The sequence below is a fragment of the Mobula hypostoma genome, chromosome 2, assembly GCF_963921235.1.
Source record: "Mobula hypostoma chromosome 2, sMobHyp1.1, whole genome shotgun sequence".
Taxonomy (NCBI): Eukaryota; Metazoa; Chordata; class Chondrichthyes; order Myliobatiformes; family Myliobatidae; genus Mobula; species Mobula hypostoma.
Window position 1 is genome coordinate 171,660,442 of NC_086098.1, and position 17,978 is coordinate 171,678,419.

The window sequence follows — 17,978 nt, forward strand, 5'->3', positions numbered from 1 at the left end:
ATTTGTACATTCTCCTCCAGGTGTTCTGGTTTCCTCCCTCAGTCTGAAGACGTACCAATTGGTAGGTTAATTGGTCATTGTAAATTGTCCTGTGATTAGGCTATGGTTAAATTGGTGGGTTGCTGGGCAGTATGGCTCAAAGAGCTGGAAAGGCCTGTTCTACATTATACCACAATAAATAAATGTACTTACTTCAATGTCTTTAAAGTGTTGTTACTGTGCCCAACTCAGTCTGGTGGAGTGGTGCTGTTATGACATCAGCAAAGCTAAAGAAGTGCAACGAGACCTGAGTGTCATTATACACCAGTCATTGAAAGTGGGCATGCAGGTACAGCAGGCAGTGAAAAAGGCGAACGGTATGCTGGCATTCATAGCAAGAGGATTCGAGTACAGGAGCAGGGAGGTTCTACTGCAGTTGTACAAGGCCTTGGTGAGACCACACCTGGAGTATTGTGTGCAGTTTTGGTCCCCTAATCTGAGGAAAGACATCCTTGCCATAGATGGAGTACTAAGAAGGTTCACCAGATTGATTCCTGGGATGGCAGGACTTTCATATGATGAAAGACTGGATCGACTAGGCTTATACTCTCTGGAATTTAGAAGATTGAGGGGGGATCTTATTGAAACGTATAAAATTCTAAAGGGATTGGACAGGCTAGATGCAGGAAGATTGTTCCCAATGTTGGGGAAGTCCAGAACGAGGGCTCACAGTTTGAGGGTAGAGGGGAAGCCTTTTAGGACCGAGATTAGGAAAAACTTCTTCACACAGAGAGTGGTGAATCTGTGGAATTCTCTGCCACAGGAAACAGTTGAGGCCAGTTCATTGGCTATATTTAAGAGGGAGTTAGATATGGCCCTTGTGGCTAGAGGGATCAGGGGGTATAGAGGGAAGGCTGGTGCAGGGTTCTGAGTTGGATGATCAGCCATGATCATACTGAATGGCGGTGCAGGCTGGAAGGGCTGAATGGCCTACTCCTGCACCTATTTTCTATATTTCTATGATTGATAACTCCAAGAAGGGGAATGAGGGTGAACTGCATCCAGGAGTTGTAAAGGAAGTATGAAGTGATGGTGACGCATTGCTTCAATCTACTTGTACTCTACAAAGGCTGGAATCCATTTCTAAAGCAGTTAATAATAGGAGAAATTTAGTGGAGTTCTTTGAGGATGTAACAAGCAGCTGGATAAAGGGGAACCAGTAGCTGTAGCGTATTTGGATTTCCTGAAGACTCTCAATAAGGGGAAGCCAATAGATGTAATGTATTTGGTTTTTAGAAGACATTCAATAAAGGAGCACTAGTCAATGTAGCCTACCTTGATTTCTAAAAGATATGCCATCAAGGGCAACAAGTAAATGGACTGTATTTAGATTTCTAGAAGCCACACAATTCCATATAAAATAGTCCTTCACAAGAAAAGAAAATACTGGATTGGAGTAATATATGGTCGAGGGTCAGATATTGGCTGACGAACAGAAAACAGAGAGCAGCGATAAAGGGATAATTTCATATCAGCAAACAGTAACTACAAGACACCACAGGGATCAGTACTGAGACCTCAATTATTTATGATTAATTAGTATAGTGTGAAGGCTTAACACTATCTGCCAGTTGAAAACAACTGCCACTTTGTTAGCTATTGATTGGCGCATTTGAAGAAACTACTGCTATATTATATAGAGTGTGTGGGGCTCCGCTCGATATGGACCGGCTCGTGATGGGTGCCATGGACAGATTGGAAGTGTGATGCAGATAGACGGTCCATGCGCACTCTTTGATAAGTATCTGTGTAACTTGAATGTTTTAGTGTTTGTCTTTCTTTTGTTGTGTGCCGCGTGGCCAAGTGGTTAAGGCGTTAGACTAGCGATCTGAAGGTCGTGAGTTTGAGCCCCAGCCAAGGTAGCATGTTGTGTCTTTGAGCAAAGCACTTAACCACACAATGCTCCAGTCCACCCAGCTGAGAATGGATACGGGCAAATGCTGGGGGTTAACCTCGTGATAGACTGGCATCCTATCCAGGGGGGCGGGGGGTGAGTCTAGTACTCTCAGTCGCTTCACACCATGGAAACCGGCATAAGCACCGGCCTGATGAGCCTATTAGGCTCAGGACAGACTTTAACTTAACTTCCTTTTATTAATAAATAGTTAAAATACTTATCCATAGATGGTGTCTTCCGCTCCATCTACCGAATCCACAAAACTGCTTCTTTGCAATGGTTAATGACATAAATGGAGGAACCAAGTGCATTGTAACCAGATTTTCTGTCGATATAGGGGTGGGTGGTTTAAACAGGTTGTGACAAGGATATTCAGAACTTGAGGAGGGGAGCTAGAAAAAGTAAATGAGGAAGTAGTTACAAAGAGGAATATAACGTGGGAAAATATGAGGTTATACACTTTAAAAGTGAATATAAAAAGAAGTTATTATTTAAAAGAAGTGGAGCTGTACAGTCTTGCAGAGCAAAAGAAGTTAGCTACTCTAGAGAAAACTAAAGGTTATCCATACAGATACACTCAGTGGCCACTTTATGAGATACACCAGCACTGGCACCAGCACAATGCATAAAGGCATTCAGACATGGTCAAGAGGTTCAGTTCTTGTACAGGCCAAACATCAAAACGTGGAAGAAATGTGTTCTAAGTGATTTTGACCCGTGGGATGATTGTTGGTGCCAGATGGTGCGGTGTGAGTATCTCAGTAACTGCTGATTGCAGGCCAGAGCCATCAAACGCTCCTTGTGCATTAACCCTTTCATTCCTCAGATCATTCCAGTGAACCTCTTCTGGACCATCTCCAATGCCAGCACATCTCTTAGATAAGGGGTTCAAATGTGTCCAGAGGAGAATGGGTGGGAGTTAATGATGTCAAGATGAGTGTGATTGTGTGTTTGATGCTTATTACAGGCACAGTGGGCCAAAAGGCCAGAATGAGACTATGATCAATGGATTGAAATTAAAAAGTGGAGAGCAGGCAAAAACACCCAGGAAGGAGACCTATTTCTAACACCTATAGCCTTGCTTCCAGTACACCTGTAGTCTTGCTCCAGTACACTGGTAGTCTTGAATCAGGTACACCCACAGTGTAGGTTCCATGAGAGGGGACTTGAGGGAGGTGTACAAGATGATGAGAGGCATAGATTGACTGCACAGCCAGGGATTTTTCCCCTGGGTAGAAATAGTTAATATAAGAGGGCACAATTTTAAGACAATTGGAGGAATGTATAAGGGGGATGTCAGAGGAAAGTTCTTTGCACAGAGAATGGTGAGTGCGAGGAATGCCCTTCCGGGGATGGGACGGGGGAGAAGGGTGGTAGAGGCAGATACATTAAGGGCATTTAAGACCATAGATATAGGAGCAGAATTATTTCAGAGACTTTTAGATGGGCACATAGATGATAGAACATTGGAGAGCAGAGTTAGACTGATCTTCAAGTAGCTTAAAAGGTCAGCACAAGGTCATGGGCCAAAGGTCCTATACTGTGATGTAATGTTCTATGTCCTATGTTCGGTTCTGTAGACAGTAGGTGTATGTTCAGAATTTCACAGATTCGCTTTCAGAAAAAACAAATCGTCATCAAATGGGAGGTGTTTTCAGCAGTGTGTTAAAGTGGAAGGGGGTGATGGTGCAGACTGGAGTCCTCAGAGCTCACTGACGGCAAAGCTGCTAACGATGGAGCGGAATTCATTCAAGGTGACTAGTACCGTCATTCAGTTCCTGCAGACACACATGCAGAGGAGCACAGCAACAGAAAGCAGCGAGAGCCCCTGAGCTGCTAATGAATACATTTCACATTATCTGGATTAATGACACACTCTCAGAACGGTTGTACATTTGCACTTAGCTGAATACATGGCACAGCTGCCTTACCCTTCTCCCAAGATTCCACATCCATTTTAATAATGCAGAGATTAATCAATTCACTGAAATCAAACCCTGAATCCGGAGCTGATGCAGAGAATCTCTCTGCTGACAAATTGCATTTGCATTATCTTTAACATGGTGACAAATGTTTCAAGGAGATTCAGGTCAGCATAAAGACTATATTATGACCGAGGAGTAGGCCAGATCCAGATTTAAGGTGATTGAAAGTGGAGGAAGAGGTAGAGAGATTGGGAGGGAATTATAGAGGCTCAGATAGAGGCATGAAAAGAGCCCAGGGTTCAATAAGTGCAGAGATCTTAAGGAGTCTTAGGACTGGAGTTGGCTATGGAGGTGAAATGTGGCTAACTACAGGATCTAAGTCTGCAGGTGCATTGGATCCAAGACTACAGATGTATTCGATCCAAGTCTACAGGTCTTTGGGATCTTTGGGATCCAAGTGTATAGGTTTATTGGATCCAAGCCTACAGGTGTATTGGAGCCAATGTTGCAGGTATCAAGACTTCAGGTGTAACTGACTCAAGAACACAGGTGTATTGGATTTAAGATGGTGCAGATAAGAAGTGACTCATTGTGGGCAGCTCCGATAGGAATCATCAAATATTCCCGTTCAGGACTACTACAGCTGAAAACCACGTTCACCACTATAGGTATTTCAGTAAGCAACATCATCTTAAGATGATTAAAAAATCTATAAATACTCAAAATCGAAGGATCTTGGACTGTCGACTCAGGTCACGAGTGCAGCTTCCTTTTAAGGAAGAGGAAGTGGGGAAAGCCTGCTGGGTTGCAAGAAAGATTGAAATGCAAAGGCTTTAGACCCCCATTCCCAACTACCCTGCTGGCAAATGTATAGTCTCTGGAAGTAAAATTGAAGACCTCTGAGCAAGATTACTGTACCAGAGGGACATCAGGGACTGCTGTGTACTCTGCTGCATGGACACCTGGCTATCTCCCACCATTTCGGATGCAGTGCTGCAGCTCAATTTCTTCACTATTCACCGCAAAGGTAAGACAGCTCAGTTTTTTAAAAGTAGAGGAGTTCAAGTGCCAGTGGCCAGTGGTGGCGGTTGGTGCAGTATGGACAAGAAGGAGAAGAAGTGTGTGTTATAATTATCTAATCGCGGTGCACAGACGTGGCGGCTCTGTCTCAGTCCTGCTCACCAAACCTGGAACATCAAGCAGTCAAATGTCACCCTTTTTATCTGCTGAGGGAGATTTCTACCATCAACCTGATTGTGGTATACATTCCACCTCAGGCTAACATCTGGCAGGTATTGGAGGAGCTAAGCTCCATAATCATCAGAAATAAAACAGTGTACCCTGGTGCCTTCCCTATCACCATGGGAGATTTCAATTAAGATAGCTTGAAGAAGTCTCTGAACAACTACTATCAGCTTATCACTTGTGGATCTAAAGGAGCCAACACACTTTACCACTGTTATATCACTATCAATAATACTTACCATGCCATTCCATGCACACACTTTGCAAAGTCCGATCACCTGACTTTACTTCGACAACTTGTGAATGTGGAACTGAGCTACAAACTATGCAACAACTCCTGCAATGCCCATCGCTAGAGGAACCCTGTACTGCTGCAGATCTTGCCGAATTCAACAACAAGGTGCAAAAATGTGTCCAGTTCTGGCTGGGTTGTGTATAAACTGTCCGTGCACATGATAAGAAGAAGTCTTCTACTCCCAGCATATAGGTAGAGATTGAAGACCGTAGCACCAGTGGTGAGGACAAGAAGGTATGGTCAAGGGAGGTGAAGGAGTGCTTGCAGGACAGCTTTGTGTCGGTGGACTGGACAATATTCAGGGGTTCATCTTTGAGTCTGAATGAATATGCCACAGCTGTCACTGACTTTATTAAAACCTATGTGGATGAGTGTGTGCCTATGAGAACATACCGGACATACCCAAACCAAAAGCTGTGGATGAACCAGGAGATTTATAGTCTGCTGAGGGCTAGGTCTGTGGCATTATAGACCAGTGATCCAGAACTGTGCAAGAAGTCCTGGTACGACCTATGGAAGGCTATTTTCAGAGCAGAAAAACAATTCTGACTGAGGCTAGAGAAAGAAACCGATGCACATCAACTTTGGCAGGGTTTTTCGGCCATTACTTCATACAAAGCAAAACCTAACATCATGAATGGTTGTGATGCTTTACCCCCAATGAGCTCACCACCTTTTATGCACGCTTTGAAAGGGAGAATAAAACTATATCTGTGTGAATCCCTGCAGCATTCAGTGACCCAGTGATCTCGGTCTCAGAGGCCATCTATCAAGAGGGCGAACCCTCACAAGGTGTTAGGCCCTGATGGAATACCTGGTAGGGCTCTGAAAACCTGCGCCAACCAACTTTCAGGAGTTTTGAGGGACATCTTCAATCTCTCACTGCTGCAGTCGAAGATTTCCACCTGCTTCAAAAGGGCGACAATCACACCAGTGCCCAAGAAGATCAGGATGAACTGCCTCAGCAACTATCACGCAAAGGCCCTCACATCCACTGTGATGAAGCGTCGTGAGAGGCTGGCCACAGCCAGAATCAACTGCTGCCTAACCAAGAACCTGGACCCATTGTAATTTGCCTATCACCACAATTGGTCAACAGCAGATGTAATCTCACTGGCTCTCCACATGGCCTTGAATCACCTGGACGATAGTAATACTTGATCAGGCTGCTGTTTATTGGCTACAGCTCAGAGTTCATGCAGTTATACCCTCAGAACTAATCAAAAATCTCCAAAACTTGGGCCTCTGTACCTCCCTCTGCAATTAGATCCTTGATCTCCTCACCGTGTGACCGCAGAACATGTGGATCGGAAATAAAGTCTCCTTCTTGCTGTCCTCGCTGACAATCAATGCTGGTGCACCTCAAGGGTGCATGCTTAGCCCACTGCTCTCCTCTGTCTACACGCATGACTATGTGACCAGGCACAGCTCAAATGCCATCTGTACATTTGCCAACGACACAACTATTGTTGGCAGAATGGTACACGGTGATGAGAAGGCGTACAAGAGTGAGATCGATCTGCTGGTTGAGTGGTGTCACTCAACATCAGTAAGGCCAAGGAAATGATTATGGGCCCCAGGAAGGGTAAGTCAAAGGAACACCCATCAGTCCTCATCGGGGGATCAGAAGTGGAAAGGGTGAGCAGTTTCACGTTCTGGTTGCCAACATCTCTGAGGATCTATTCTGGGTCCACCGTATTGATGCAATTACAAAGAAGGCATGACAGGGCTATATTTCATTTGGACAATAGGTGCAGGAGTAGGCCATTCAACCCTTCAAGCTAGCACCGCCATTCACTGTGATCATGGCTGATCATCCACAATCAGTACCCTGTTCCTGCCTTCTCCCCATGTCCCTTGACTCCGCTATCTTTAAGAGCTCTATCTAACTCTTTCTTGAAAGCATCCAGAGACTTGGCTTCCACTGTCTTCTGAGGCAGAGCATTCCACAGATCCACAACCCTCTGGGTCAAAAAGTTTTTCCTCAACTCTGTTCTAAATGGCCTACCCCTTATTCTCAAATTGTGGCCTCTGGTTCTGGACTCCCCCAACATCGGGAACATGTTTCCTGCCTCTAGCATGTCCAGTCAATTAATAATCTTACATGTTTCAATCAGATCCCCTCTCATCCTTCTAAATTCCAGTGTGTACAAGCCCAGTCACTCCAATCTTTCAACATATGACAGTCCCGCCATCCCGGGAATTAACCTCGTGAACCTTCGCTGCACTCCCTCAAAAGCAAGAATGTACTTCCTCAAATTTGCAGTTTGAAGAGAATTGGTATGTCACCAAAGACACTCGTAAGTTTCTATAGATGTACCATGGAGAGCATTCTAACTGGCTGTATCACCGTCTGGTAGGGAGGGGCACTGCATAGTGTTGGAAAAAGCTGCAGAAAGTTGTAAACTCAGTCTCCGCCATCATCTGCACTAGGCTCACTGGCATCAAGGACATCTTCAAAAGTGATGCCTCAAAAAGGCAGCATCTATCATTAAGGATCTCCATCACACAAGACGTGCCCTCTTCTCATTGCTATCATCTAGGAGGAAGCACAGTGGCCTGAGCATTTCAGGAACAGCTTCTTTCCCTCTGTCATCAGATCTCTGAATGGACAGAGAATCCACAAACTCTACCTCAACAGTTTCCCCTCTCTCTTTGCTCTACTTACTTAATTTATTGTTATACCTATGCTTATTATTGTAATTTATAGTTTTTATTACTATGTATTGCATTGTACTGCTGCCACAAAAACAAATTTTACAACACAGGCTGATGATATTAAACCTGATTCTGATTGGATCGAAAACTACAAGTGTATTGGAGCCAATGTTGCAGGTATCAAGGCTGCAGATGTACTTGATTCAAGACTACGGTTCTATTGGAGCCAAGACTACAAGATACTTTCTCAATGGTCTCCTCAGCAAACATCTGCCATCATTATAAATCACCCAATCACATCACCTCTTAGTCATCTCAATTCTCATGAATGGAAAATGCTTGTTTCATTTTTGTGCCCTTGTAGATCCCAAAGGAGAGTGCAGTTAAGTTTTATCAGGAGAGAAATGTCCTCACAAAACTTAGGTGAACCCTTCTTTGTCATATACAAGCGAGCTGCTATGTCTTGTAACTCCAAAACTGAAATCTCATTGAAAGCAAAAAGACGGGAGCCCAGGAGAACTTGTCCTGGTCTCATTTTTGCTTTATCACATGGTAGCGACATGATGTATGCAAATCACTGATTGTTACATATAACCCACGAAGAATTATTTAAATGAACAGAGAATGCTTAATCAAACAATATATTTACAGTATTACATGAATACTACTGAAATATTAAATACACAATGGGAACCATTTAAAATATGCTCATTATCAGAATCAGGTTTACTATCACTGACATTGTCATGATATTCCTTGTCTTCCTGCGGCAGTACAGTGCGATATATTGAAAATGCCTCAATAACCAGGAGAGCTGTGTTGGCTGGAGTCAGGGCTTTGTGCTTTGGTTCTTGGTTGGGTCATCCCTGCCAAAAAGGTCAAAGGGTAAAGGCCTAACTAAGAGTTGTCCACCGGTCCTCCAGGTTTGGCGATTCAGCTCAGGGCTAACAAACCTGACTGGTCAAAAAAATGGTTATTACAGAAACAGCAATGAAAATGGAGAGCTTTCATTGCTGCTGCTGTAATGGGCAGTAAGCAAGAAAAATATAAAAGAAATATTTAGTGTAAAAAGAGTGCAGAATACTGAGGTAGTGTTCATGGGTTCAGACATCTGATGGCGGTGGTGAAGAAGCTGCCCCAAAAATGTTGAGTGTGTGTCTTCAGGCTGCAGTACCTCCTCCCATATACCATTATGTGTGGCATGCTCAGTTTATGTGATGCTTCATTCGTGGGATCGTCCAGTCAACATTATTCTTGGTCCATGTACCTTTTTCAGTGAGAACGAGTCTACAGATCCTTTAAGATAGACAACCAGGTGGTCTGGAACAAATCTGGTGAAGCATCACTACCATCCTCTGAGGAATAGTCTTCCTGTGTTGGTTGGAGCTGAGCCCTGCCCTCACCTGCCTTTGTTTATTCCGTTCCATAGATGCTGCCTGAGATGTTGAGCTCCTCCAGCACTTTGTGTGTGTTCCTCAGGATTCTACAGATTTCTATCACGTTCAGTAGGAGTGAATGCAGAAAATGCTGGAACCACTTAGTGGGTCAGACAGCATCTGTGGAATTCTCTACCCCAGAGCTGTGGAGGCTAACTCAATATAAATCTTTTAGGTGGAGGTTAATACATTTTTGGAAGTTGATGGGGTTGAGGGATTCATAGACTTGTCCTGTTAAAGTTATATTCGGTCTATGTACTTTGAGTGGCCGGTGGAGGTACGTACATCCCTATCAAAGGAGGTGTCAGGTGCTCCCTCTCTCTGCTAGCCTGCAGGTCACCCTTGGGCAAGGTGTAGCACCTGCTTAGCCTCCGATCAGGGTCACGTGAAGTCAGCCGAGCAGGTGGTGGATGGTTGTATGAGCAGCTGGTGCATATCCCAGGTCCTGGTTATGTGACCACTGACACCAGGCATAAGGGTATTTATAATGGCTGGGGTCACCCTCTTGTAAAGACGCTGCCCAGAAGAAGGCAATGGCAAACCACTTCTGTAGAAAAATTTGCCAAGAGCAATCATGGTCATGGGACCATGATCACCCATGCCGTACGACGCGGCACATAACGATGATGTCATACGACATGGCACATGATGATGTCATACGACACGGCACATAATGATGATGACTGTCTACTCAATCCATGTAGTTGAAAGCAGTGACTGCTTTTGAAATTTGTGTCAAGGAGCTGACACTGATTTGGGGGAGTTCATTATTTTAGTTATTTTATTTCAGAGATACAGTGCTGAAAAGGCCCATCTGATCTAACGAGCCGCACCGCCCAGCAATCCAGCTATTTAACCCTAGCCTAATCACAGGACCAACTACAAAGACCAATTAACCTACTGTGGTCTTTGGACTGTGGGAGGAAACCGGAGCACTTGGAGTAAACCCAGGTGGTCACAGGGAGAACGTACAAACTCCTTACAGCTAGCTGGCGCCGGAATTAAACTCCGAAGTCTGATGCCCCGAGCTGTACTAGCTTTGTGATAACAGCTATACCATCATGGCAGTTGTTCATTCCCACTCAGTGTCATTCCCCCACCACCGCCACTCCCGGCATTGTTTATACTTAGAAGCACAGGTGCTCTGGAACAAATCTCCAGTGATGCATTGCTACTGTACTCTGAGGAATGGTCGTTCTGCGCTCCCCTCACTTGCTTGTCTTTGCCCCCGCTGGATAGATGATGCTCGATCTGTGCATCAGCCCTGTTAAAGTGGTGCTCAGTCTGTGTCCGCTGCGGGGTTAAAATGACACACAGTCTGTATGGTATACTCAGTTATAATGGTGCTCAGTCCGTGTAGTATGCTCACACAAGATGACACGTGGTTGTTTTTGGATTAGAAACATAAGAGATTTTGCAGATGCTGGAAATCCAGAGCAACAGACACAAAATGCTGGAGGAAATCTGCAGGCCAGGCAGCATCTATGGAGGAGAATAAACAGTTGATGTTTCGGGCTGAGACCCTTCATTGGGACTGGAAAGGTAGGGGAGAAGAAGATGAAAGGTCTTGGCTTGAAACGTCAACTGCTTATTCCTTTCCATGGATGCTGTCTGAGTCCCTCAGGCATTTTGTGTGCATTGCTCTTTTTTTCGTTCATCACACAAATATCGAAACAGAATTGAACTCCAAACTTCAGATGCCCCGAGCTGTAATAGCGTTGAGCAAACTATGGCACTCACGGTAAGGAGTCAAAGGTTATGGGGAGAAGGCAGGAAAATGTGGTTGAGAGGGATAATAGATCAGACATGATGGAATGGCGGAGCAAACTCAATAGACAATAGGTGCAGGAGTAGGCCATTCGGCCCTTTGAGTCAGCACTACCATTCACTGTGGTCATGGCTGATCATCCACAATCAGTATCCAGTTCCTGCCTTATCCCCATAACCTTTGATTCCGTTATCTTTAAGAGCTCTATCCATCTCTTTCTTGAAAGCATCCAGAGACTTGGCCTCCACAGCCTTCTGGGGCAGAGCATTCCCTATATCCACCACACTCTGGGTGAAAAAGTTTTCCCTCAACTCCGTTCTAAATGGCCTACCCCTTATTCTTAAACTGTGGCCTCTGGTTCTGGACTCACCCATCAGCGGGAACATACTTCCTGCCTCCAGCGTGTCCAATCCCTTAATAATCTTATATGTTTCAGTAAGATCCCCTCTCAGCCTTCTAAATTCTAGAGTATACAAGCCCAGTCGCTCCAATCTTTCAACATATGACAGTCCCGCCATCCCGGGAATTAACCTTGTGAACCTATGCTGCACTCCCTCAATAGCAAGAATGTCCTTCCTCAAATTTGGAGACCAAAACTGCACAGAGTCCTCCAGGGGTGGTCTTACCAGGGCCCTGTACAGCTGCAGAAGGACCTCTTTGCTCTTATACTCAATTCCCCTTGTTATGAAGGCCAGCATGCCATTAGCTTTCTTCACTGCCTGCTGTACTTGCATGCTTGCTTTCAGTGACTGATGAACAAGAACACCTAGATCACGTTGTACTTCCCCTTTTCCTAACTTGACTCCATTTAGATAATAATCTGCCTTCCTGTTCTTACCACAAAAGTGGATAACCTCACATTTATCCACATTAAACTGCATCTGCCGAGCATCTGCCCACTCACCCAGCCTGTTCAAGTCACCCTGCATTCTCATAACATCCTCCTCACATTTCACACTGCCACCCAGCTTTGTGTCATCGGCAAATTTGCTAATGTTACTTTTAATTCCCTCATCTAAATCTTTAATATATATTGTAAGCAGCTGCGGTCCCAGCACTGAACCCTGCAGTACCCCACTGGTCACCGCTTGCCATTCCGAAAGGGACCTGTTAATCGCTCTTTGTTTTCTGTCAGCCAGCCAATTTTCAATCCATGTCAGTACTCTGCCTCCAATACCATGTGCCCTAATTTTGCCCACTAATCTCCTATGTGGGACTTTATCAAAGGCTTTCTGAAAGTCCAGGTACACTACATCCACTGGCTCTCCCTTGTCCATTTTCATAGTTACATCCTCAAAAAATTCCAGAAGATTAGTCAAGCACGATTTCCCCTTTGTAAATCCATGCTGACTTGGACCGATCCTGTTACTGCTATCCAGATGTGTCGTAATTTCATCTTTTATAATTGACTCCAGCATCTTTCCCACCACCGATGTCAGGCTAACCGGTCTATAATTCCTTGTTTTCTCTCTTCCTCCCTTCTCGATGGACTGAATGGCCTAATTTAGACCATAAAATATAGGAGCAGGATTAGGCCATTCGGCCCATTGGAATACTCCGCCATTTCAATATGGCTAATCCAATTTTCCCTCTCAGCCCCAATCCCCTCCCTTTCCCCGCATATCCCGTCATGCCCTGACCAATCAAGAATCTATCAACCTCGGTTTTAAATATACCCAATGATTTGGTCCCCATAGTCGCCTGTGGGAATGAATTCCACAGACTCACCACTCTAAAGAAGTTCCTCCTCAACTCCATTATAAAAGCCTCAGCCTCTATTCTGAGGCTGTGTCATCAGAATAGACTCCCCAACCACAGGAAACATCCTCTCCACAGCCACTCTATCAAGGCCTTCCAACATTCAATAGGTTTCAATGAGATTCCAACCCACGCTCCCCCCCTCCACATTCTTCTGAATTCCAGTGAGTACAGGCCCAGAGCCATCAAACACACCTTTCAACCCTGGAATCTATTTTGAGAGCCTCCTTTGAACTTCCTCCAATGTCAGCACATCCTTTCTGAGACAAGGGATCCGAAACTGCTCGCAATACTCCAAGCGAGGCTTTACAGCCTCAGCATTACATGCTTGCTTTTCTGTTCCAGTCCTCTCAAAATGAATGTGATCATTGCATTTGCCTTTTTCACCACCAGCTCAACCTGCAAATTAACCTTAAGGGAATCCTGCACAAGGACTCCCAAGTCCTTTTGCACCTCAGGTTTTTGAATTTTCTCCCCCTCCCTGTTTAGAAAATAGTCTATGCTTTTATTTTTTCTACCAAAGTGCATGATCATACACTTCCCAACACCGTATTCCATCTGCCGCATCTTTGCCCATTCTCCTAATCTCAGTCCCTCTGTAGCCTCTTTACTTCCTCAAAACTACCTGCCCCTCCACCTATCTTTGTACTTAGTTCATTGGGAACCAGTACAGAGTAGGCCCTTCCCGCCCTTCGAGCCATGCCTCCCCAGCAATGCCACAACTCAATTAACACTAACCTAATTACAGGACAATTTACAATCACCAATTAACCTATCCGGTATATCATTGGACTGTGGGAGGAAACTGGAGGACCCGGAGGAAACCTGCAGATTCCACAGTGTGGATGTAAGGAGACTCCTTACAGAATGGTACTAGCATTGAACTCTCAGCTGTGGACACCCCTAGCTGTAATAGTGGTGCACTAACCACTATGCTACCAGGGCGCTCGTGATAAGGGTGTCAATAGTTACAGGGAGAAGGTGGGAGACTGGGGTTGAGAGGCGGAATAAATCAGCCATGATGGAATGGCAGAGCAGACTCGATGGGCTGAATGGCCTACTTCTGCTCCTGTGTCTTATGGTCTTATGGTCTAACGTCAGCTCAACACTGCAGCCCTTAACCCAACATCTCAACTCACATCCAACCTCTAAGTCTTACTTCACTGGGACTACAGCACTTGCATAGCTTTTATCTCAGCCACCTCGAAACACAGTTGAGTTTGTGCCAGTTAAGCTTGGCCTAGTCTAAGGGCAAGCCCAATGTTCTTGGCTTGTGGCTCACATCCGGTGAATGTTGTGTCAATTTTACACCTTCTAAAGGCAGTGTCTCAAAAAGGCAGCATCAATATTTAAAGACCCCATCACCCAGGACATGCCCTCTTCTCATTGCTACCATCAAGAAGGAGGTACACGCTCAACGATTCAGGAACAACTCTTCCCGCCCGCCATTAGATTTTGAACGGATATTGAACCCACGAACACTGCCTCGCTATTTTTTTTTCTCTTTTTGCATTACTTGTCCTGGGTGATGGGGGTCCTTAATGACGGATGCAGCTGGATTGAACCTGGATCACTGAACCTGTATTCCAGCAGCTCCAACGTGCCACTCTCTGGTTGGATTCGAGTGGAGGGATAGAATCTGTATGCCTTGGCTAATGTGGCATCTTGGAGTGTCTGTAATTCTGCAGCACTGGAGACAAAAGAGATAGGTTTTATTTTTTTAAAAATCCCAGCTGTCCGTGCAAAAGTCTTAGGCACATACAGCTAGAGTGTAAACGGTTTATTGATCAGTACAGAATGTCTCTCGAGTGAAGAAATTCCTCCTCATCTTGGCTTTAAGATGAGTGGAGATTTGATGGAGGTATACTAAATAATGACAGGTATAGTTCCTCCCCACACCTTGCTTGGGCACAGGCTACAACCTTGCCTTTTCTTTAGCATTTGTCTGCTTTCACGAGGCCGATTTGCAACGCTCAACCCACCATGGAGCCGGCCGGATTTGAACCTGGGACCTCTTGTTCTGAAGCCCAGGTGTGAATACCCCCATGCCACCGGCAGAGACAAGCGTATAGATAGGGTAAATGCAAGTATGCTTTTCCCACTGAGTTTGGGTGAGGCTGGAACAAGAGACAGGTTAAAGGTGAAAACTGAACTGTTTAAGGGGAACATGGGAGGGACCCTCTTCACTCAGAGGGCGCTGAGAGGTGGAAAGAGTTGCTAGTGGAAATGGTTATTAGGATTCCATTTCAACATTTAAGAGAAATTTGGATAGGTGGATGGATGGGATTGAATTGAATTGACTTTATTTCTTACATCCTTCACATACATGAGGAGTGAAAACCTTTATGTTACATCTCCATCTAAATGTGCAATGTGCAATCATAGTAATTTATAATAATTTATAATAAATAGAACAGTCAATTTAACATAGAGTACACTCAAATTCAGTATGAGTTAATCAGTCTGATGGCCTGGTGGAAGAAGCTGTCCTGGAGCCTATTGGTACCGGCTTTTATGCTGCAGTACTGTTTCCTGGATAGTAGCAGCTGGAATAGATTGTGGTTGGGATGTCTTGGGTCCCTAATGATCCTATGGGCCCCTTTTACACACCTGTCCTTATAAGTGTCCTGAGTCATGGGAAGTTCACAACTACAGATGCGCTGGACTGTCCACACCACTCTCTGCAGGGTATGAAGGGCTATGGTCCAAGTGTAGGTCAACGGGTCTAGGCAGATTAATAGTTTAGCATGGACTAGATGGGCTGAAGGGCCTGTTTCCTTGCTGGTGGTGTTATATGACTATAACTTTAAAGGAATATCCCCTTTTTCTGAGACAGTGCCCTCGGATTTTAGACCCTCCTACTGATGGTCACATCCCCTCCACATCCACACTAGCCAAGACCTTCAGTGTCTATCTGGTCAGTTTCAATGCGATTCCTCCTGTTATCCGTCAAGTACAGGCCCAGAGGCACCAGACACTGGTTATATGTCACCCTTTCGTTCCCAGAACCGTTCTCATGAACTCCCTCTGAGCTCTCTCCAGGGTTAGCGCGTGCTTCCTCAGATGTTATGGAGGAAGTTCACTGAGGCTAAAAATGTCAAAGTTCAAAGTATGTTTATTATCAAAGAATGTATAAATTATTCAACCTTGGGATTTGTCAGTTTACAGGCAGCCACAAGACAAGAACCCTGAAAGAACCCAATTTAAAAAAAGCCAACACTGAATGTGCAGAGAGAAAAAACAACACAAATCATGCAAGCCTCAGCGTTGAGAACAAAAGTGAGTCCATAGACCCGAAGCCCAGAGCAGCCTCAGCTTCAGTTCATCACACAGCAGGGCAAATCATTGCAGAGCTCGCAGACACAAAGCCTGAGCAGGACATAGCCTTGGCCTCAGTGCTGGGTCCAAGCACCGGTTCGTCTCCCACACTAGGACCCAGACCCCCCCACCCCAGCATTGATGCACTTTGGGCCTGAACCCAAGCCGTGTTCTGACCCGTATCTGACCTTTCCAAATCGGCCCAGCGCTGGAATTGATCCAATGTTTTAAGTGAACTGAAACTCTGCTTACCTGGTATGGGGAAGTACAATATGGTGAAAGACTGCATTGATGACGCAGTTCAGCAGAATAAAAGAGTCTCAAATCATGAAAAGATGCATATGGCTGAGAGAATCAAACTGTGCCCAGCAGCTGAGCTGAGAATATCAGGGAGACCATAGTCACAGAATGAACGTGCGAAATGAGGGGGAGTGTAACCTTCTCACACACAAAGCTAGAAGCTGTGGGCCTCAAGGTCGACTTAGAGCAAGAAGCAGTATCATGCGCCTGGACGGCTATGTGCGTCTGAATAGCAATATTTAAATCACGTGTGTCTGTGTGTGTGTGCACACATGTGTCTGTGTGTGTGTGCACGTGTGTCTCTGTGTGTGTGCACACGTGTGTCTGTGTGTGTGTGCATGTGTGTCTCTGTGTGTGTGTGTACGTGTGTGCACGTGTGTCTCTGTGTGTGTGCACACGTGTGTCTGTGTGTGTGTGCACGTGTGTCTCTGTGTGTGTGTGTGCACGTGTGTCTGTGTGTGTGTGTGTGTGTGTGTGCACATGTGTCTCTGTCCCTGTGTGTGTGTGTGTGTGTGTGTGTGTACATGTGTCTCTGTGTGTGTGTGTGTGTGTGTCTGTGTGTGTGTGTGTCTGTCTGTGTGTGTGTGTGCATGTGTGTCTCTGTCTCTGTGTGTGTGCGTGCACGTGTGTCTGTGTGTGTGCACGTGTGTCTCTGTGTGTGTGCACACGTGTGTCTCTGTGTGCGTGTGCACGTGTGTGCTCGTGTGTGTGTGTGTGTGTGTGTGTGTGTGTGTGTCTGCACGTGTGTGTGTGTGTGTGTGTGTGTGTGTGTGTGTGGGGTAGGATGAGTAGTTCCAAGTATCTATCTATCCTATTCGTTTAGAGGTACGGTGTGGAAAAGGCCCTTCCTGCCCAACAAACTGTGCTGCTCATTTAATCCTCGCCTAATCAAGGGGGAGGGAACGTCGACTCCGACCATTTTCATGCCAACTGGTGCATCTTCAGACTGTGGGAGAAAACCAGAGCACCCGGAGGAAACCCATGCGGTACTGATGAGGGAAGAATTGGAGTTGGTTTATTATTGTCACAAGCACAGAGAGGCAGTGAAGAGTTTGTCTCGCATACTGTTCGTACAGATCAAATTGTTGCACAGTGTATTGAGGTAGAACAGGATAAAGCAGTAACAATGCAGAATAAAGTGTAACAGTTACAGATAAACAATAAGGCAGAAGGCCATAATGAGGGTGATTATGAAGTCAAGAGTCCATAGTATTGTACAAGATATCTGTTTAATGGTTTTATAACAGAGGAGTGCAAGCTGTCTTCAGGCCTGGTGGTGCATCTCCCGAGTCTCACCCTGTGTTGAATAGTCAGTACATAAGCTGTGGGCAGGATTAGC

At 45.2% G+C, this 17,978-nt stretch overlaps 1 protein-coding gene across 1 annotated transcript in view; it reads left to right on the forward strand.

Annotated features, from left to right (window-relative positions):
* LOC134360069 (neurensin-1-like) overlaps positions 1-17,978 on the forward strand; it is a 43,744-nt gene that overhangs the window by 10,849 nt on the left and 14,917 nt on the right. The gene's annotated exons all lie outside the window — the stretch shown is intronic.